Below are 24,138 nucleotides of genomic sequence, written 5' to 3'. Positions count from 1 at the left end.
CCCTCATGAAACCATCCAAGTCCTGAGGCAGGGTTTCGGGCGTCTGGGGACCCTCGGTCACCCCCTCACTCCTGCTCCACTGAGCCAGGCAGTGAGCCCCTACACCATCCTCGCTATCCTGGGACCTAGCTGGGCTACACTGAGCCTCCTCCACCACGCTGGGCTGGAGGATCTCTGACCCACTATTGTTGGAATCACTCACTAATGACACTAGAGGACCTCTAGCACATTCCCGATGGTCTGCCTTTTCTGCAAGCTCAAATGGCTCAGACAATCCACACCCCAACAGGTGTTGGCGCAACCCCGGCACACAACAACTGAGCAGGTGTTCTTTGAGAACCAGATCATACAGGTCGTCATAAGTACGTTTCGAGTACTGATCCACCCAATCGGACAGTGCCTCATTACATCCCTCCAAAAACTCCTCCCAAGACTGGTGAGGCAGTTTCCTTCTGCCCCTGAATTTCAACCTATACTCCTCCTCTTGGGAAACAGGTACCATACTCGGGGAACTGGGAATGGGACTCTCTGTACTGCACTCTATATCGCTGCTACCACTGGACTCCACCCTCACTGGGGAATCCAGAAAACTACCACTGTGCTCAGGGGACAGGGAAAGGGATGAGGCGCTATCTCCTACGCTGGACCCAGCAAGGGACTCCCTACCTACGGGGTCCTCACTCTCTACTGGCGTCCAGGTACTGTCATCTCCTTCTGAATCTTCGGTGCTCCCCACAGACCCACCACCCTCCAGGTGTGAGGCCCGGGCCCTTTCTTCCTCCCTGCGCTCACGTTCCCATTCACCTGTTTGCCATCCAATCATGTGGTTCCTCAGTTCGTACACAGTGTCTGACTCTCTCACCCCTATGTTTCTCTCTCTACAGAACCTTTCCAACTCCTGCATACCGTAATAAACTAGATCACTGGGATCAAAAGCAGGCTCCATTCTGGCAGACGTTCTAGAGAAAAGATCACACAGGGAACCTAGGGGTCTGTGTTTAACACAGGAGCACACAATTCACAAAGGATTCAGCAAGCTCTCTATCCCAGAGAACTCACACTCACTTGCCTAGTGCCACACACTATTCATCCACACACAACCCTCCCCTCGGACTGGTAAGGCAGTTTCTACCACCCCTGATTCCTCAACCTGACCACCACGTGACACAGGTACCAACTCTGGGCGCAGGGCGGGGGACAAATGTACTGGACACTATTATGCTGCCACCACTGGATCCCACCCTCTGGTGAATCCAGAAAACACAATGCACTTAGGGGGATGATCTACCCTCCCGAGCTAGGGACACCTAACTCACAGTGCACAAAAACACATTTCCAAAGAAATGACAATTAAAAACAAACTTAGAACAATAATCCCTATACCATGTGATTATCTAAATGCAGAGTTTTGTAGTGCGGCCAGTTGCCGCTGCGGTACAGTGCAAATGCAAGTCCAAATCCCACCGCTGATCACCAATGTTAGAAATGGGATTTCTGGTTGGCTAAGGCTTGCGCCAAAGTCAGGCAGAAACCACCACTCTAGTCAGGGCAAGGAAGTTACACGCCAAAGATAACCCCTGCTCACCCCCTTGGTAGCTTGGCACGAGCAGACAGGCTTATCCCTGAGGCGATGTGTAAAGCGTTTGCGCGCGCACCCAGCAACAACACCCAAGGCCCACCACAAAGGAAACTCCACACAAGGTATTATATAAAAATAACCTTTGTATTATACACAACACATTAGATAAAAACACACACTTTACAATGTGCCAACAGGCACGGGCAGAATTTACAAGGGATTATATATACAGGGGACAGGGCCACATGGACCACTGTCAGGAATTAGCACTTTGTAGAAATAGCACTTAGAACGTAGGAATAATATTTTAGAACATAGCACACAATAACATATATAACACCCAACCAGTAACTACTGGTAACCAGAAAGTACCACCTACGCAACCCTAACCACCTTAGGAAAATACTGCGCAGGGAATCAGGACCTCACCAGCACCACCTGTACTAGGAGAAAAACAACCACCTAAGTATCACTCTACCTGTAGGGGTCTAAGCACATAAACACAGGATGCATAAAATACATTTAGAGGTGTAAAGCACATGACGCATAAACACATTCAGAGGTGCAGGAAAGGAAACAAGAACACACTAGCATAATTACTACTAGTAAAACAATCTCCAATGCATAAACACAGTTTAGGAAGGAGAATATCATAAGAACATTGCGCAGGCGCAAAAGTACATATATAAAAATCACCAGGTACCCTAGGGGAGGGCACAATACAGAAAAACTGTCCCCCAGGCCAACTGGCCTCTCAGGGGTGCAGAAATGACCAATCCAATAATGTCAGGGCGCGACTGCGCAGGCTGCGCAAGCCAGGCGCACCCTGCACAACCTAAACGTTGCAGCTGCCCACTAAGTGCTGGGCAGCTGTAGGGACTGGGGCCTGGGCACCTCGGGGCCCTTAGAACACTTATGGGAGTCGTTGGAGCCTGTCTGGGCTCTGAATCAATAATGTGCCCCTTGAGCCTCGCAGGCTCTAAAGAATAATATGCCCCTTCGTTGGAGCCTCTGGGGCTCGAGAACCATGCGCCTCTTTGGAGCCTCGTGGGCTCTGAAAACGAATATGCCCAACCGTTGGAGCTACACAGAGCTAGAACAAAATTGCCCCCGTTCGTTGGAGCCTTCACGGCTCTGAGCAAAATGCGCCCCGTTGGAGCGGTCCGCTCTGGAGCGGGGCCGCTCTGCTACCGCCTCTCCCCACCCGGACTCCCTTTACTCTTACCGGCTGGGGGAGAGGTGGCGAGGACAGGACTCCGGTCTGCGGGGCTTCCACTCGCTGCGCTCGGGGAGGCGGGGTAGGCTCCCGTGCTCTCCCGTCTTCTCTTCTCGCAGGGCTTCCCTCGTCCGGCTGTAGGAGCGTGGGGTAGGCTCCCGTCGACTTCCTGCTTTGGGACGAGGCCCCGCCCACGTCACACGGGCACTGCCTGGCTTCCTGTTTGCACAAGGGCCGCGGCGGTGATTTTCTCAGCGGCAACGAGGGGTAGGCTCCCTCTGCAGGTGCGATATACGGCGGGGTGGGCGCCCGCCGTAAAAATAAACAAATAAGCGGGGTGGGCACCCGCAAGCACACCACAATGCGGGGTGGGCACCCGCCAATTAAATAATTAAAATAAGCGGGGTGAACGCCGGGTGGGCACCGGCTGGCTGCAATGAAGCGCTCCAGAGTGCTAAAAGCAAATCAAAGCACTTCCAAGCGCGTAGGGACCCAAATAAAGCGCTCCCAGCGCTTAGGCATAAAAAAACACCACAAAGCCCAGCAAAGTTCTTCCCTGCATGCAGCAGGGCAGGGGTGGGGGGCAAGGCTGGACCCAGAGCCAGCTCACTGGGCCTCCAGGCAGGGAGGTAGTCCAGGTGGCGGTCCTCTGGTCCAGCAGCAGCAGCAGCCCCCCTCAGGTAAGATCCTGGCAGAGAACAGTTTCTGTGGGGACACAGCCCCATTTTTATACAGCAAAAGTCTTTGTTCTTGGTTCAGGGTGAGGGGGAAAACCAGTCGCAGCTGGTTGGGGAGCACCCTTGATGTGCTCAGCCCCTCACTCTATTCACTGGCAGGGCTAGGGTCGTCAGTCGCACCACAGGGGGCGGAGCCAGCATTGTGTGTGGAAAACCCTGCCCTATTCAGGACCCAGGTGTACTCCTCCCACCCATCTAGCTGCTGATCTCCCCATTCACCACTGGGTGACTCATCCTGACTCTGGGGAATCCCTAGCCCGTCACATGACATGACCAGCCATTCACGCGACAGACACACTGCACACAGAAGTGCCCACTTCTAGAAGTGGCACTTCCACACTAGGTACATGCACGCCGCACACATCATCGCGCAGCATTCACTCCCATGAGTCCGCACATACCAAACTCGGGCCTGCACACCCCACGCATCAGGAACTACTAGGGACACATACATTCCCCATGCATTCCTATGGGAGGGCAGGCCTATCTCACCACATGCACTCAGAGCACGCACACACTTTACCCTGGGACACAGGGAAAGTGCGCAGAAGCCAAAAAATCACCACACCAAGTCACCAGTAAAAAGCAAAAAAGTTCAGGGGTGAACCTGCCAGAAGGGCCAAGTCCAACAGGCGTGGAGACATTTAAGTCTATACTTTTGAATAACTTTACATTTGGATTTTGAGAAAAGACAAAGGTAGTAAAGTTACTCCAAAATGTAAAAGTAAATTTCAAGTGTCAATTTCTCACAAGTGTAAATTACCTATGTAAATAGACCCTACACATTTGGCTTCAACCTTTATTTCAGGGGTGTAGACATTTAAGACTACACTTTTGAGTAACTTTACACTCGTAAATTATGAATAGCCAAAAGTAGTAAAGAGTAAGCGTACATATGTACCTTACTCAGAAGTGTGAACACAACAATAACACTGCATTATCATGGCACAAAAGGAGAAGTCAATGAAAAAGCAGAATAACAACATAGCATAACACAATATATCACAACAGTGAAAGTGTGTTGTGTTTTGTGTTGTATTGGGTTGTGTTGTGTTGGTGTGTTAAGTTGCATTGTTTATGCATTTTTGTTTTGTACCATTTTATATGTTGGGTTACTAATGTTGAGTTTTTTATGTTGCTGTGTTTTAACCTCATGATGTTTTGTGATTTTGTGACCTAACTTTGTGTTGTATTGCTCATTATTGCATAACTATTATATTGCATTTTGTTGTGTTTATTGTGTATTGAGGTGCTGTATCTGCTGTTATATTTTTTAGATGATTTGCTATTGTGTAATTTTTATGTTATGCACTGTGTTCAGTTGTGGCTGTTATTTATGTTGTGCCAGGTCCCGTTTTTGTTGGAATATAGTTTTGTTTAATTATGGTATTGCCTGATAATAGTTTGCTCTTGAGTTTTGTAATAACCTATCAGACGCTATGGAATGCTGCTACAATTCCAAAAGAAAACAGCATATTCCATTAAGAATAGAAAACAACCATTAACCACTGTTTTATGTGGTAACATAACACTGCTTTAGTTCTTCTACTATTTAACACACTAATCTATCCAAATGAATGGCCTCGCCATGCCTTAATTTAGTACTTCCTATGCCCCTTTCATGTGATCATGTGTCACAGCTTTAGATGGTAGATTTACTTTCTCTAGTGTTAAAGACATACAGGTCAGAGCCTCTTTATTGACACAGCTCACAAAAACAGAATCGCTACCACCAAGCCTGAAAATTCATCAATACACAAGTAGATATTCTCTGAAAGGACTGGGGGGTATTTCCTCCAATTTGTCAATAAACAAAAATGAGTCTTGTTTGGCAATATCTAGAAGAAGAAGAATGGGCCACTGCTGCTCCATATAGAATGGAAAAAATAATTTCAGAATGATCAGATGAGAGGGACTATTACACAATGTGCCTTGGGAACGAGAGAGCATGTGCCTCAAGGCATTTTGGTAACACAGAAGTGGCTGCAGAAACTCGTGCTGCCCCCTGTGTAATGCAGTAACCTCAAGGGGTGTTCCCTCATTTGCTTTGTCATGCCATGTAAATGAAGAAATACTTTTCCTCTGTGCCACGCCATATTATAGTCTTGGGTGCAGGGTCAAAGTTGCTGTCAGGAGCCACCATAAAAAGGTGCACACAGTCATTGTGCTCGCTGAGGACGTCCCTTGAAAAAGTGGTCCCATGAGCCCCCCCCAAACCCCCCCGACGGGCACTCAGTTGTAGGCAGGTGCAGTCACTCTCTGCACCGGCTTGCAGTGGGATCTCTGCTCCCTTTAAAAGCAGGCATCTTTGTCATCTACAGAGTGAAAGATGGACTGGTCACTTAAACAGTAGATCCATCTTTTGCTAATGCACTGCCCGAGGGCAGGTGCAAGTTCGTGGCTCCACTGGGGCATCCCATTCATTGTAATATGGTGCACTGCCTTTGTCTACGGCCGGCATACACAGTTGAACAAGTTTACATGGAATGTTGCAGATAACAAGCATGTGCATGTTTGTTTAATTTTACAAAGATTTGCCCGAGATCCTGCAAGGGCGGGGGGCTAAAGATAAATGAGCATCAACCAGTAATGTTTAATATTTTACATCTCAGAAATGTTTTGTGCAAGGCATAGGCCCCCCATATCCACACAACGTACTGTTCATAGCTATTGGATATCTGCAGTTACTTTGGTAGCTATGGGGGCGCAGTGCAAGTTATGGCTGAAAGTCCCACTCTGCTGTCAGACCCAAAGTGCATGGTTCATGTCCAAAGGTAGTTGTTATGTCGACATTGGAGCCCTGCAAACAGAAATGGCTACCCATGGCCTTCAGCTGTGTGAAGCTGGTTCAGTAGCTTCAAAGGATGGGGGTATGTTATATTTGAAGGCCACACCTTCAGTAACACGCATTGACAAAGCCAATAGGATTCGCCTAAGCAATATCTATTGCCTTTGTCAATGTGTTTTTATATGTTGCACAGCAGTTGACCTGCTGTGCAACATGGTTTAAAATAAAAAAAGAAAAGTACTATGAAATGGCCAGCTTTGACCCCGTCATAGAGCTTTTCTTTTACCACCAAGTAAAAAAGTAAAATATTTAGTAAAAAGCACTCTATAATGTAACTGGTCATGTAAAGCACTCCAATACCTTCTGGACCAGTTTGTGTTATATAAAACTACAAAGAAAAGAATGCTGATAGACATTTTGGGTTGAAGAGAGGTTTTAACCCTCGGTCAATTATAACAGGGCATTCCACGTAGTTATAGGGCAATGCCTTCCTGTCTCTCAATCCAACTGGCAGGTTGTCTATGCAATAATATACCCCATTGGCTATATACTTCACTAGTTCCCATCACCTTAACTTCGTCAAAATGCTTAGGCACTCTCTAGCTTGTGTTTTGTAGGTGAGACATTGGGCATAGAGTAGATCTTGTGAACATTTGTGGAGGAGCAACAAAGGACGGGCAGAATGGTAGGTTTTGGGGGCTCTAGTTTTGAGGGACTAGCGCTGTACTTGTTATTTAAGGTCATATTACAGGTGCCAGGTGCACTCCATTCAGCATTTGATCTTACAAACATCATGACCTTGCAGTCCAATGTACCAAGAAAAGGTAAACAGTCATCATCATTATCATCATCAATAAAACTTTATTCGTTTTTTTACAACCATAAAAGTATACACTAAGCAGCATATTAGACAATAATATAAGCAATTAGAACCATAGAATATACAATACATTTCTTAAGCTTATAGTTAACATATCCTTAAAGTAAGAAATAAATATCTTTAAAAAAATTCTTTTAAAAACAAGTTGTCCTTTCTTGGGTAACATCGACCTTCAAGTATGTCTTACAGCATACTTCTATCCATATATACCTCATACTCCCTATCACTTAAAAGATCTATATTTCATCAATACTCTTTACCTTTAAGGAACTCTTTAACTTTATTTAGATATTTACCAATGGCACAGGCTATATCTAAATTCATCATTCACACTAGGAGATTTACAACTTGCATCCTATTTTTAATATCATATATTTTTTTAAATCGGGCCTAAAATCTCTCTTCGTATATCTAACGTCCTCCAGCAATCTACCAATGTGTGTAAAATATCACACGTAGTACCTAAAGTGCAAGTGCATTTTCCATTGCTGTTTATCATAAGGTTTTTTACCCCTTTGTTCATATGATAAGGGTTTATCCCAATTCTCAATCGTAGCACTTCACGCCTTAGCTGGCAACTAGGTAACCTGTCGTTATAAGGATAATGTAGATCATTTTCCCATGCTGAGGCCATATGGGAGACTGAAATTTTCTGTGATAGGTGCTCTTGATCAAGGATTCGAGACACTTCTAATCCCAGATTCCTAAGATCTTTCTTATCTAACTTCAGTTCAAGGGACTGAGGGCCCCACTTTAGGTTTAAAACACCATACGCTTCATTAATTGAGGCTCTTGTCTCTTTTGCCCAAGTCAGTTCACTGTTGGCGATTTCATTTTTGCAACACTTTGAGATTTGTTGGTCCTCACCCAATCATAGCCGCTGCCAGAAACGTAACAAAGATATACAGGCTATGATACTCCATGCGGTGGTTTCCAATTCTAATCTTGCCGCTTGTACCATAGACGAACTTGGCAGCGCAAACAAACATTTGAGGATATTTCCCTCCTCTTTATCCCATCTATTTTTGCCACTTATATAGAGTACCTCTGCGCCATACAAAAATTGTTGAGGGACCATTGTTTGATAGGCCTTTAACATCGGACGTTTCACCGTATACACTATTAAATCTTTTTAATCCCTTCACTGAAGCAGAAGCCGTAATTTTTAATGCATCTAGATGGGTATGCCAATGGAGGCTACTCGCAAATTCGTATTCTGTTACTTTTTCCAGTATCTCAGTGCCCAGATACCAGGAGAACTTAGTTTTGCTTCTTCCAAAACACAGAAATTTGGTCTTTTCCATGTTCACAACTAGTTTTTAGATTTGGCAATATTCTTTAAATATGTTTAATTTTCTTTGCAGACTAATCTCCATCTGATCCATAATGACCAGATCATCTGCGTATAATAAGCAGGGGATATGGTTTCCTCCTAATTTCAGGCTGGCCCCTCTAACCTTTCTTAATTCTAAGGGCAGGTCAGCTATAAACAGGGAAAAAAGCAAGGGGGCAAGCACGCACCCCTGTCTTAGCCCATTACCAATCTGGATCCTCCTGGACAATCCTCCGTTCTCATCCAGGATTATCTGGGCCCAATTTTTAGTGTGCTGGGCTCCGATCAGGGCCAATAAATCGTTTTGAATTTTGAACCCTAACAAGGTTGACCACAGCTGCCCCCTGTTCGCCAGATCGAAAGCTGCACGGAAGTCCACAAAGCAGCAAAACAAATTGCCCCTCTGCTCAATCGACTTCCGCGCAATGGACCAAAGAGCATAACAGTGATCAACCGTCGAATGACCCTCTTTAAACCCTCCCTGTTCTGGGGGCACTACCTGTTTTTCCTCTGACCAGTCCTTGAGCAGACCCAGGATTACTTTAGCAAACACTTTTTCGGCTATGTCCAAGAGATGTATTAAACAATAGTTTTTAGGGGAGTTTACATCACCTTTTTTATGTATAGGTCTTACAATTGCCCCTTTCCAACTCTCTGGCATGACCCCTGTATTAAGAATCCCCTGGAACATATTCGAAAAGAACTCTGACCACCACACTGGCTTTGTTTTTATAATCACGGCCAGCAGATTATCTGGACCAGCAGCTCGAGTTAGGTTTAACCTGGATATTATACTTCTAATATGGCTGGGGGAGAAATGCTCTTTTACTTCTTCCCTTACACCTGGCCATACGATGGTATTTATTTCCTCCATCCTTGGCCATTTCCCATAGATTTCCTCCAGATAATCCACCCACTTATCTTCCGGCACCGAGCATTGTAAAGACCCTAGTACTTTACCAGTGCTCTCTTGTACTAATTTTCAGAAGCCTTTCACATTTTTTTCTTCGATTACCTCGAGTAACTTCACCCAGCATCTGTCCTTATAAGTTCTTTTTTTATCTCTAATAATTGCTTTATATTTTATCCTTAATTTCTGAAGGCTAAGTAACAGATCATCATTGTATCTCCCCCTTAGGCTTCTTTCCTTTTGCCTAATGCTGGCTTTTACTTTGCGACAATCCTCGTCAAACCAAGGCTTATTATTAGTATGTGGTTTTTCCTTACTTCCTGACCCAGGTTTACCCCATTTAATTTTTATCCTGAGACATTCTACCAATTGTCTTATTATATCTTCATACCAGGTAATACCCTCTTCTGGTATCAATTTTTCAAGTATGAATGTCAGCTGAACTTCCCTTAGTTTTTTTATATGTTCTTCTGTAATAGGAGTTGTGAGTCGCTTTGGGTATTCTGCCTGTACTTGTATGACATTTTGTTTCCAAGGCGCCCTTTTTGCATTTAATTTCATCAATAAAGGGTAATGATCACTACCTTCCACCCCTGCCACTTCAAAGTGTTTTACTAGTTCAAAGCTCCAAGCCTGAAAAAACATATACTCTATTGGACACATTTGCTGCCCTATTGTAAAAGTACGCTTAGCAGGTCTATCCGCATTCTTTCTTCCATTTAAACACACCAGGCCTAAAGAGCCCAACAGTTGTCCAAGTACCACATGTTGAGGCGAAATGTCACTGCTGGGGAACTTAGCGGTCTCTATATTGTAGGCTCTTAACAAATCTCTAGACCATGAGTCTGTTTTTGAGGGGTTTAGTCTGTGATTAAAATCACCCAAAATCAAAAGCACATCTCTCGGGTAGTTATCGCAAAGGCCCTCCAAATCCTTTTTTAGATTTTCCAGGTATACCTTGTAATTTTTCCCTTTTCCCTTCTGGATATACACATTGACGATACATTAGCATTCGTAACATGGATTATTATTCAATGTCAACACTCTGCTACCTAGCACCCACTTACATTTAGGTTCAAGGGATTCTATTTTCCTAGCAATCTTTGTAGAAACTAGCGTCAACTGACCCCCGACGGTCTGCCAGATGTGTTCTTTCTTGCTGGCTTTACGTGATAGGTGAATCCTTCAGTTATTAGGGTTTCATCGCACAACCAAGTCTCCTGTAAACACGCGATGTCAGTATTCTTTAGAATCTTTTTAAAACTTTCCTGGAGCACTATTCTTTTATAACCATTAACGTTCCAGGATACTATAGACAGGCTGTGCGATGACCCCAACTCCTAGTCAATATCACTCATATACCCATTTTCTTCACATTCCATATACGCAAGCTCTCTATATCTATTCCCGACCAGCACATCTTCATCATCCCACCCTAGAAGCTTAGGGGCTATTGTGATTTCAAGATCATCCTTCTTACCCCATCCGGAGTTGATCATTCTTATTTGCCGATCACCCAACCCAGCATGGTTCCTGAGAAAAGCTTTCCCCTGTTTATCTGTCAGCATTTCCTCTCTTTTTATTATTCTAATGCCTTCTTTTAACATCTCAGGTTCAGCTTTTTACAAGGCTACTTTTACTAATGCAGAGTAAAGTAGAATTTTGGTTACCTCTTCCCCTTTAGTATTTATTAAAAACCCAACTTCTTTAAGGTCTTCAGAGCTAACGTATTGTAGGCTTGGGCATTTAGAAAAAGAAGAGAGTAGTTGGGAGTGATTTTGGGGGTTTAGTATCCTAACTCTTTTCCCACCTTTACCCTGTCCTATAGGCTCCAAGAAGAGCCAGAGGTCCCCCCGTCGTTCTAAATATAAACTTGGTGGGTATCCATCTATCCTCTCTTCCCTTCTTTGTCTGTGTGGCACATTAATACTACTTTTCTTAGGAGCCCTGTCAGAGTTGGGGTTGCTGGGCCCTACACCTGAGGACGTACCCAACCCTCTTTCTGCAACTACCTCTTTATTTTCCCCGGAAGGCTTCCTATCATTTGCACTCTTTGAGGATCTTTTTCCCTTTATCCATCTAGGTTCTAACTCTGGACAATAGGTAGTTACTCTTGATTCTGCAGAACTAATCTTTTTAGACTCTGGAGTCACTGCCTTACCAGTTGACCTTTATTCTAACTTTCCCCCTTTCCCGTTAACCTGTCGCCTTGAGGGGTGACATTTAGGTGGGCCTTTCCTCCCCTTTCTTGCCCACGGAATGTATTGTTTATTATACCTCCTTTCCCCACATCTTTTTATAATCAATGGGCAACGTGATATATATACCATAAGTTCATCCTTCTGTGATTGGCTATTCTTTGCAACTTCTTCCTCCCCACCAGCTATTATTTCCTGATGGGCTTCTACTGGCCTTACTAACGAGGGCATTAGACCTTTAATTTGTGTCAGCTCACCAGTCATAATCTTAAACTGCTTTCTTTGTGTTTTTAAATAGTCACACCTACCCCAAAACCACACTTTTGCCTGCGGTGCCAGTGACAAAGTTACAGCAGGGGGAAATGCATATGCAAAGGAGAGACAAGGGGTGTCTAGTCACCCCCACCTCTCCATCTCCTATCGGAGAAAGCTTTGTAAACACAAAGGGGTATATGTACAAAAACTGCCGCTAACTAAAGCTAACGCTAGTTTTGGCAGTATTCTTAACGCGCTCTAACACCAATAACTATTGCCCTGTTAGCGATGTATTTACAATAGGTCGCTACATGGTGATAGTTTCAGATAGCTGCGGTGAAAACTGCCACCAATACTACCGCGAAGGTGATACAAATTCTGTTGTTAGCGGGCGAAAACTGACAAAAGGCCCATTAGCTGCAAAAAATTCACGTTAGTCAGCCCAACTTGACTTTCTTTGCCTCTAGAGGCAAAAATATAGGTCCACCTCGGAAACAAAAAACAATGGAATGCAGAATGTAGCAGCCAGGGCCAAGTACAGCACAAATCAACAACCCCTCCCAATCCCCCCAACAGCCAGGGTGACCAGCCAGAGTCCCAGGAGAAGAGGAAATTCAGGGCTAAAATCATGAAAAGATGTTCATCACTTGGCAAAACCAGTAATGCATCACATATCACTGCGCACTTCTTGCCACACCATGGCATCCAAAACCTAGAAAGCGCGGGCAGTACCTGGGGCCCAGAGGCCTCCCTGGGCCTGCGTCTGGGACCTGGAGTGAGATGCGTAGGTGCTGTGGAGTTGCTGGGTCGTGGAAGTAGACAATGAGGCATTGGCGATCGCCCTTACCTAGTGGTGAAGTCTGCCAGGTTGCATGGAGACACGTTGCTGACCTGTGTGAGAAGACCGCCTAGTGCCCCTTGCAGCTGTTAATGGTAGAGGTGCTCCTGCGCACCAATGTAGGTAGATCTGCATCGCATACCACGTGCCACCACTAAAATGGGGTGCATGGAGGAGATTACCAATGGTGGCCACGCCTCTCTGCATCTGTCACGTGGTTTTAGGCCACTCCCTATTTACAGTGCTAAGTTAGCTCAATCATGTTAGCTGTTAGACAACCATCTTGCTGCTTTTGCTGCCTTTGCACCCGACACTGTTGTTACATGTTATTCATTTGAGAAATGCAGACTCGCTCTTGTCTCAAGTGAATGTTATTTATACATCCTTAACAGTTGCTAGTGCCCTTGGTCTGTACATCGAGTAAAGAACTGTTCTAGGACACTAGACGGTGCCGGCTGATTGTGTTCAGGGTGATCGTACCACTGTTTAGTCATAACATGCACGCAGCTGCAAATACCAGAAAGTCGTAGGCTTTAATATTACAGCGCAGCATTTTGTTAAGGCATTCGATAGAAGAGCTGAAGCAGAGAACACTGAGCTGATCCTGTGATGTGATACACCTAAGCTGATCTATACGGTATGGGGTCCCCTATGCAAGCCTATGAGACCTTCTAATAGAAGATGGAGAAGGTGACCGGACATACAGACTTCGCTAGCGCGAGCAGCGCTTTCTGGATGCTTTCTTGGTTTTTAAAAACCCCGTTTTGTATCTTATTTCATTTGTGTTTTTATACCCTGTTCTTATTGACACTGACCTTTCTGGCCTCATCCTTGCACCATAGAACCCCCCTGGGGACCATCTACACCGCCTTTGGCGGGTCCGGGATCACGGGGAAGTGGGGGCCACGATTTTGAGCGCCATCTTGCTTTGGGCTGGTGTACTCTCGCGTAATCTTGCGAGATCTCGCACTTTGGAGCCTATTTGAGGCAGCGAGTGGTGTGGGGTCAGCCTGGAGAAGGTGACCGGACATACAGACTTCGCTAGCGCGAGCAGCGCTTTCTGGATGCTTTCTTGGTTTTTAAAAACCCCGTTTTGTATCTTATTTCATTTGTGTTTTTATACCCTGTTCTTATTGACACTGACCTTTCTGGCCTCATCCTTGCACCATAGAACCCCCCTGGGGACCATCTACACCGCCTTTGGCGGGTCCGGGATCACGGGGAAGTGGGGGCCACGATTTTGAGCGCCATCTTGCTTTGGGCTGGTGCACTCTCGCGTAATCTCGCGAGATCTCGCACTTTGGAGCCTATTTGAGCCTTCTCTCGGTCGCGCAGCGGTGACGCGCAGCGGTGCGCCTTCATCTCGCCTGAGTCAAGCCAGAGTCTGCCCGTCAGCGTCCCGGAGGCGTCTTGGCGGCGGGCGGGGCTCTGTTCACCGAGAATGAGTAATCTGGGCCCTCTTTTGGTGCGGTACTCTTCTAGGGAGCTGTGCTCCTTGAATCATAGGGAGAGCTGCTGTTGTACTGTCTTTCCGGGCCGCTACAGGGGTAAGTCGCGATGTCCGGGTTGTGGCTGGCATCCGACACGGGTTCTGTCATCAGCCCCGCCTATCGACATAGCTGGTGCAGAGTATGCCTGCATGCTGTTAAACACCAGGTCAGCACGCAGCCATGCGCAACACATTTTTGAGCTCCTCGAGACAGAGAAGCCACTTTGCCTAATGCTGACGGAGACTTGGTGGGGTGAAGCTTCTAATCCCGATGTGGCTATGGCCATCCCGCCGGATTTTGACATCTTCAGGAAGGACAGAGCTAAGGGCAGGGGTGGCGGGGTTGCATTGATGGTAAAGAAGGGCACGCCCTGCACTATCCTGCCCACTGAAGACATCCGCGGCTCGGAATCGCTGGCTTTTTCAATTGTGCTAGCGCCGCATCAATCAGTGAAGGGACTGTTAGTCTACCGCCCCCCTGGTCCGCTTGGGACGTTTTTTGCTGATCTTGATTCGGTGCTGGTGGGTCTAGCACTGAGAGCAGAACACTGCTTAGTGGCGGGGGACTTTAACATCCGGATGGATGATCCGTCGGACCCCGCCGCTATTAAGCTTTTGGAGGCTATGACTCCGCTGGGTCTCACCCCGCATTTGCAGGGCCCGACCCATGACAAGGGGCACACTCTAGACCAGGTCTTCTCGACCTCCCCTTTAGTGGTGAAAGAGATTCTCCCGGTCTTGTGGTCGGATCACTGGCTGGCCAAATTTGTAATCAGTGGCAACGCCAGGGCGCCTTACCCTGTCTCACAGCAGCGGGGACGAGCCTCTAGAGCATTTAGCAGGGTGACCCCTGAGATGCTGGCTCGGGCTGCTGCGACGCACCCTTGTCCTCTGTCTGGCGAGCTAGAGAGGGACCTGGAATCCCTGCAAGAATGGCTGACGGAGAGGCTGAATGACCTGGCCCCAGTCCTGCCCCCCCGCCCGACACCTAAGCGGGTTTCGGCCCCTTGGTTTACCCCTGCTCTGTGGGCTACGCGGCAGCAGTGCAAGGTAGCCAAAAGGGCCTGGCGGGCACATTATGACAGCAAGGACAGGTCTGCCTATAAGGCTGTGGTTAAAGCTTACCACCGAGACATCCGCCTCGAAAAGAAAGCCTATCTTGCGGGGAGAATCGAAGCAGCTTCGAACTCCAGTAAGGAGATCTTTACCATCGTTCGAGAATTCATCTCCCCTCGGACTACTGCTTCGGAAGAGGGGCCCGCAGAATCTTGGGCGGCGGATCTTGCGTGTTTTTTTACAGGCAAGATCAAACTTATCCAGGACTCCTTTCTATCGAGTGAACAGGTTACATTGCCGCTGCACGAGGCGGGCTCGTCTCCCTCAGTTGCGCAGGGCGCCTTATTGGCTGAATTTCCATCTCTGCCAGCCTCAGCTTCTCTAGCGCTTATGGGCAACTTAAAATCTGGGTCTCCGCTTGACCCCTGCCCTGCTAAGCTCCTGGGTAAACTGGCGGAGGTGGTTAATCCGCTGGCGCACCCTCTTCTCAACCTCTCGTTGAGTCTGGGAGAGGTGCCGCCAGTATGGAAGCAGGCAATGGTCATCCCGTTGCTTAAAAAGCCGGGACTTGACCCGAAAGCCCCAGCCAATTACAGGCCAATTTCGTTGCTGCCGGCGCTTGTAAAAATTTTGGAGAAGCACGTTCAGTCGGTGCTCTCCAATTTTCTGGAGTCCCATGAGATCTTACATGACTCCCAGTCGGGCTTCCGCTCACATCGCAGCACCGAGACCGCGCTCCTTGAGGTTTTTGAAACCATTAAAGGGGTGTTGGATACCGGGGGCAAAGTCATGCTGGTGTTGCTGGACTTGTCGGCGGCTTTCGACACCGTCCCCCATGAGGGCCTGCTCGCAAGACTCTTTGAGATTGGTCTGCGGGGGACGGTGCTCAAATGGTTTTCTTCCTTTTTGGCCGGCCGCCGGCAAACGATCTGGACATCATCTGACACCGCCGTAATGCCGCCTCTGGGAGTCGGGGTCCCTCAGGGCTCTATATTGAGCCCGACCCTTTTTAACATCTTCATGACCCCTTTGGCGGCGGTGGCGGAGTCATTTGGTGCCCGGATCGTGTCGTATGCCGACGACACCCAGCTCCTCTTCTCTTGCGAGAGAGGGGCTGACTTTGACGGGGAGAGTATCCAGAATTGCCTTGGGGCTGTGTTCGCATGGTTCCAACGGAACGGCCTCAAGTGCAATTCTGACAAATCGGAGGTACTCTTCTTCGGGTGCGATACGGAGCCTGGCTGGCAGGCCTGGTGGCCCATCGACATGTTCCCTCCGTCCGGTTCTTCTCCCATAGCTAAAAACTTGGGGGTTAAGATGGACAAGGGGCTGACGATGAAAGCCCAGATCCTGGGGGTAACCGGCACTTGCTTCGGCCTGCTAAAAATGCTGCGGAGGTTCTTGCCTCTCTTGTCCCAGGAGCACAGGAGGCTGACGGTGCAGGCCCTGATAGGCTCCAGGTTGGATTATGCCAACATTCTTTACCTGGGCCTGCCAGAGTATCTGCTACAAAGGCTTCAAGTTGTACAGAACGCGGCGGCCAGGGCCATCTTTGGCCTAAGTAGACGGGCCAGCGCCTCTGGGTTGTTGGTGACGTTACACTGGCTACCCATTCGCAAACGGGTTGCCTTTAAGGCTCTGACCTTGGCCTATAAAGCGCTCCATGCTGTGGGAGCTAAACATCTGCAAAAGAGACTGACCTTTTACCATCCGACTCGCTCGTTGAGGTCAGAATCTCTACTCTTGGCGGCTGTTCCGCGCGTGAAGAGGGCTCGCCTTGGGGGCCGCTCTTTTAGTCTGGTGGCCCCACAGATGTGGAATGCACTACCGCTCCCTTTGCGGGGGGCGTCTACTCTCCTTGATTTTAGAAGAGGTCTCAAAACCTGGCTGTTTTCCCAATAGGTCTGCCAGTAGTTTTGTTTTCTTTTATCTTTCAACTTGTTTTTAGTTGTGTTGTGTTAGTCTGAAGTCTGTTCCCCTTACCTAAAAGCGCCGGGACACTCTTTTTGAGTAACCGTTGCGCTATACAAAAGAATAAATAACATAACATAACATAACATAATAGTCTAATAATATTTTATTAGTTGCTAGAGAAAGGAGGGTGGTTGTTTTCCACTGTCATTATTAATATGATCGCTCCTTTCATTTTCTATGGTATTGTAACAATGCTAATGGTAATGATCTTAACCATTTGTCTGCTTATGTTAGCCAAAGTACTGTATAACAGGACTCGAGGTTTATGAATAAATTCTTTAAACTTTACTGTGTCTTAGTTATTCTGTTGTGGACTGATATATATGTGCAAACGGGTATTTCGGGTTCCCACCATTCCTGAGAATAACTAAGTCGCATGTTCTGGGTTGTCTATACATTGGGTCCGCCGAGCTAAATCTCGGATAACGAATGTGACACTAAGCTAGTCGGATAAGGGGTTCTTAGTTCTGAGGGGAGTTTCTGGTACACCACAATTCTCTAAGGTTCTGGTTTCCTGCGCATAGCTCTGTGCATACGCAGAATCCCTACAACATGGCGCACCTAACATTTGGTCTTAATATCTGAGATGCCTTAGTAGTGCTTTTATTAGTCCACAACGCCCTCACTCTGGTTTCCGGATAACGGGAGTGACGGTTTAACCTACCTAGGTTTTAGGCTATAGGTTCTTTCAAGCTTGATAATAAAAAAGGTTACACTAATCTAAGCCCACGTGCTACTAAAGATCTCGTTGTATCTTCTTTTTCGTCCTAATGGCGGTAGAAATTCCCGCTCATAGTAGGGTGTCTCTACGTGCTCATTTGAGGACGTATGGGGTGCCTGATGACGGGATGGCAGTGGTGTTTGTCGTTAGTGCAAATGCCACTTACCCTTATGAGTTGTTTTACTCTTGGGTTACCTTTGAGGCTGTGGAAGATGTCGATAAAACGTTCCACAAATACACTGCTACGCAGGTGCCTCTTCATTATACCCCATATATGGCTTTAGAAATTCCTATTTCTACCTGGCAGCACACTATTTGGTTTAATGGCGCCCTCCCCCACATGGTCACCCCGGCGAGACTGGGTCCTTTGTCAATTGAAGGAGCTACCTGGCCGGTGCTGGCCGGACATACACCTCATCCACGCTACCTGACGGTGGGTGTGGATAGCTTACGTATACTACACACAACCCTGATTACGGTCCATAGGGCTTTAGTGCAGTATGTGTCGCGCACTGTACAGGTGGGGGCACCTACAGTTGTGGGACACGGGGCTGATCACCATCATGCGGTGGTGATCAGTCCTGTAATGGTAAACGCGGTTGTTGGCAAGCGCCCCCAGAATAAGGATGAGTATCCTTATTGGCTTGCAGAGAAATTCGATCAACTAGAAGCCGTGTTTCCTAACACTAGTCCTGTGGAAAAACACAGGATACTCACTATTACTTTGCCGAAAGAACTAGTCCCGGACATTGTCGATTGTGACAATTGGGGCAAGGTCTTTGCCGCGACCTATTCGAAGTGCTTCGGCACTACGTCTATGTCGGTACTACCTTCCATTATCAAAAAAGTCCAGGAGGATCATGGTGCGGAAGCAGCTATTGAGTTGGGAATGCGGCTTATCGACAGCTTCGATATAGTATGTTCCATGATTATGGGAAATCTCAAAGGAGATGCCATGCAGTTTCAAGTGGGAAACATGATGGCACTAATTGCGGATGAAGATAAGCCGAGGGAGTTTGCAAAAGTTATTGCAAAAGCCTATAGGATGGTTGGACGTAGTGCACTAGGCGTGAAACCCGTCATCAAAATTCCTGATGTAGTACAGCACACTAAAGTGAGTTCGTCTACAAAAGACGATAAACCCAACTTTCCAAAACAAAATTGGCGAGCTAAAAAACAAGACAAACAGCAACAGAAACAGGAGACTCGTCCTGCATCCCCTGTTCAGGCGTATGTTGAACGCACTTATGATTTGCGTGATCGTTCTCGTATTAAGTCACCTGATAGGTTTCAGGTTCCTGACCAGCGCTCTCCTCGTTCTTCACAGGAAACAGCGGCTTCACACTTTGGTGGAGGAGACCGTGGGAGAGGCCGGGGTGCTCAAGGACGAGACCAGCCCCGACAGGCGGACGGAAGAGGCAAGCAGGAGGATTCTGCACGTCCACGTCCTCCGTTTCAGAAAAAGAAAGTTGCTGCTATCTCAGCGAAGTATGCCTCAGATGGTACGGACACAGCTTCTGAACGTGAAATGGGCGCTGACGCTGCTAGACAGCGTGGCGGAAGTTACAGTAGTGCGGGGAGCACTGCGTCCATTTCTGGAGGCGACAGCAACTAAAATCTATGTAACAGTAGAAACTGCTGATACTCGCGTAGCCCCCCCAGAGAGATTATTTGACGTAGTCCTCAATATTGAGGGTGACATACAACGGAAAATTAACGCGGTATTTTGGGATAATCTGACGACCACCTATGATATACTATTGGCGGAGAAAGATTGGCCCCCGGCTTTCGTTCTAAACGCTCCAAGGGGGGAAGAAGTCATTCTTCCTTCTTTTGGACACGTGGTGCCCAAGGAGGAGTCTGGGAAGTTAGCCGAGGAGTGGGCACGGGTGCTAGCACCTGCGTTGTATCATAATCAGGTGGGGTGGGATAAATGTTCTACCCTCCATGAAATTCCATTGCGGTCCGACCCCCAGCCTCAACCCCAATACCCTATGCGTCGAGAGGCTAGGTCTCACGTCGCGTCTATCCTTGAACAATTGGAATATCAGGGAGTAATTGAAACGTGTGTGTCACCAATGAATAATCCTTTATTCACTGTAACGAAGCCTGACGGGTCGTACCGCCTAGTTTTGGATTACCGGCACTTAAACTCGAACTGCCGGAATTGTGCGGTACAAAATACCCATAGTTCGGCTCTCGTCGATAGTCTTGTGAGAAAGAGGTTCAAAACCACACTCGACTTGTCCAATGGCTTTTATTGCCATAACATATCCCCTCATAGTTATGAGTGGACCGCTTTTACTTCGGGTGGTAAACAAAAAGTGTTCAAAAGGCTTCCAATGGGCTATAAAAATAGTCCTGGGGTATTTGCTGCCCGTGTGGTCTCTCTCTTAGAGATGGTAGACCCGGAGGCATACTCGTACGTCGATGACATCTACTTAACAGACGACGAGTTGCTTCCACACCTTGCTCGCGTGGCCAACATAATTACTATGTTTGCGGACTTTGGTTACAAGTTTAACTTTAAGAAGTCCCACATTGCCGAGTACACAGTTTTATTCTTGGGGTACGAACTCAACAATGAGGGCCGCGGCTTGGCTCTGCAGTTCCTTGAGAAATGCGCACGCCTTCGTATCCCTGCGACACTGAAACAACTACAATCATTGCTGGGCTTTCTGAATTTCGGCCGGACCTACATTCCTGAATATGCCCAGCGTATCAAGACACTATATGCCTTGGTGCAACCTACTTTTACCAAATCTTGCTGGCTGCCAGAGCATTCGGCTGCATTGCACTCTTTGCAGTCTGACCTTCTTACTGCGAAATATTTACAAACTCGTGATAACCACACAAACCTGGTCATAAGAATTGTACCGGGTGTGGAGGGGTTCACGTACTTAACATACAATGAAGGTGACACAGTCCCCATTGCTTACAAATCTCATTTATATACTTCGGCTGAAATGCGTTTCTCCACTGTCGAGAAAGTTTTGACAGCAGTTCAGATGGCAATCCTGAAAGAACGAGCGCTATCGCAGGGGAAACGCATGATGGTGGTAACACCATTTCCTGCCCTAGAGGCAGTCACTAAAGCAAGTGTGCCGAATTCTAAAGCTTTGCATCCAAGGTGGATACAATGGGCGACCTCCTTAGCCTCGCCTGACGTCGAATACATCTTTGACGCAGGGCTACAGACTCAGGAGAGTTTGGAGTATGAATTAGTTCATCCGGCTCCACTTACATTGCGCCCGTTGGAGGAGTTCCATTGTGTCCTTTACAATGATGGGTCCGCGCAGCCCGCAACTGGATCAAGGCACGGTTATTCAGCGGCTTGCGCAATTGTTGTTGGTACTTTCGTGAATGGAGAATTCATACAGGATGCGGTGCATACGCAGACTTTGGGTGATTGTACCGCACAATTGGCGGAGCTTAGAGCTCTGGTGCTTGCACTGGAGTTTGCTGATTACAGAGTCACAACTCTTATAGTGAGTGATTCTTACTATTGTGTTCAATCTTACAACGACAATCTGCTGTTTTGGATCGCGAATGGATTTCGTGATTCAAAAGGTAGCACAGTGAAGCATAAAACGCTTTGGGCTAGGGTGGCTGAACTAAAAGGCAGTCGACCCCTTGTGAATGTTATTCACACTCTTGGTCACCAACGAGTTGGCGTCCATGCTGTCGGTAACAGTTTGGCTGACGAGGCAGCTAAAACAGCAGTGGCAACATACTTAGTAGCAGCAGTTACAAGATCCAAAAGTAAGATCGATGATGACATCTTGGCAGCCATTGCTGCTTCAGAGACTGCGAAAAACTTCCCTAGGGGTTTCCCGTCTCGATACCATTATCACTTAAGTCCTGATAACGTCCCGTTAGTGAGGATTAATGATGTTGGGGATAGAGTTATTCCCAATTCGGACTGCAGGCCTGCTTTGGTACAAGCTGCACACGAGAGTGTTGCGTCAGCGCACGCCGGAGTGTCCGCAACTGTGTCACTGTTGCAACAGCGTTATTGGTGGTACGGTTTGTACAAACATACGCGGACTTATGTCCTCAATTGTGGTATTTGCCAACAAATAAAGCCATCAACGGTGGCGCGTCCACCACAAACGCAGCTGCATATATCTAATCAACTGCTAGCGTGTGTTTATTTAGATCACTGCGGTCCTTTTTCCTCAGACACTGCGTACAAGTATATCTTGGTTGCAGTAGATTCGTGCACACGTTTTCTTTGGGTGTGGCCACACAGGAGTGCTGACGCCAGGACTGTCATCAAAGCATTGCGTGTCTTTATAGGGAGTTTTGCATGTGGAACCCTCCATTCTGATCAGGGCCCTGCGTTCGCCTCTAAGGCGTACAAAGAAGCTATAGGAAGTTTGGGAGTCCAAGTCAAATTTTCGTCTCCATACCGGCCTGAGGGCAATAGTGTTGTGGAACGAATGAACCGTGACCTAAAGCAATCATTGACAGCCAGGGTGTTAGGTACTGGCAAAAACTGGCTAGCTCATTTGTATGACGTCCTACGTGCACTTAATATTCTCCCTAGAAGGTCTCTGGGTGGGAGGACCCCATACATGATGCTCTTCGGGGTTCGAATGTTTGTCCCAGACCTTGAGGGTCTCGACATGGCGGCAGCAGCCGCGCCTTTTGACTTAGATGACCACTGTACTGTCTTACAGAATCTTCAAGAAGCAAGAGACACTCTAGCAAAGGAGCACATATCCTCTGCATCCGAAGCTGGACTTCAAATTCCGGTAGTCGGCTGGCTACCCAGAGTTGGTGATCTGGTCCGTGAGAAGGTGGAGAAGAAGAAGGAGTTTGGCCCCTCCTATTGTGCACCAGTGCCGGTGCTTGGAGGTGAGGGTACCCGTACAATAGTTTTGCCTCCTCTTCCTGGTCACAGAGACAACAGGTACATTTCAGTTGACAATGTCAAGCTACACAGGGTGGCCGATACTCCATAGTCTGACACCTTCAGTTTCTTGCCCTTCAATGATGCGCAGTTCTGTTGTGGTGCCACCATCTGACATCGTGCCTGAGGTTGCCATTGAAATGCAAGTACTTTCTGATTCTGCTGTGTCACCTGTGGATGGTGATTTGCCTGATGATGCTGAGTATTCTTATCCTGCTGATGTTCCATTGTCCCTTTTGCATTCAACTGACATTATCCAGTCTAATTCTTCCTTTGGAACTGAATCATTGACTTCCACTGCCCCTTCCAAATTTTCAAAATTCTTTGCCTGGTTCAAGAGACAATTTTTGGTTCCCCCCTGGATTTACATTTGGCTGGTGCTCATTTGCATTTTTTTGTTCATGTCCATTGGTTTTGTGGTGGTGTTTTTTAGGCTTATAAATGGACACTACCTGAATGAACGTTCTACAATTAGATTAATTAATGGAACTTTGGCCCCACATTCATCGTCACACATCATGAAGAGGGACCAGACTTTTGTGAACATCACCGCCTGGCCTGTCCGTGATGGAATAGCATGGGATGCTGTTAAATTTCAAATTCATGAGCCCACGGAAGTGATTAATGTACCATCTGTATATCGTGTTTCTATGGGTGATGTGGTAAAACAGAACATTCGATCTGATGATTGGGATGTAAAAACCATAGAGACACTGTTTTCTGATTTGAAATACTATGCCGCATTTGATGCTGAGGATTTGTATTTGAATACTGAAAACTATGCAGAGCAGTTTTGTTATCAACATTATGGTACTCATTTTCTTCATAGGGCTAACACATTTCGTAGTTTAGTAAACTTTACTCTGTGGGAACATTGCCCTGCCCCGATGGTTTTTAGTTCAAAGACATTGGTCAACAAATTTTCATATTTTTCTGATTTCAGTGTGTCCAATAATGCATCCTTTTATTTTAAAATTCAGGACGAACCTATTACAAAGGTGCGTTTGACGCACACTAAATTGTTGTTTTCAAAGTCCTTTATGGACGATTTGGCAATTGGAGGGTATGACGTTTGGAAAGATACTATTGATCTCAAATCGGTTTGGGGCACTAAGCCTTGGCAAGTACAAGGAACAGAAGCTTTACATCGTGCCTGCCTCATCCCAAACCACATGTTATTTTTAAATTCCACAATTTTTCAGACAACCTGTTTTGGATTGGCTATTTCTAAAAAATTAAATTCTCCCTC

This window comes from Triturus cristatus, chromosome 11 (genome assembly GCF_964204655.1).
Source record: "Triturus cristatus chromosome 11, aTriCri1.1, whole genome shotgun sequence".
Classification (NCBI taxonomy): Eukaryota; Metazoa; Chordata; class Amphibia; order Caudata; family Salamandridae; genus Triturus; species Triturus cristatus.
The sequence above is the reverse complement of the archived record's forward strand: the minus strand, read 5'-3'. Positions refer to the sequence as shown.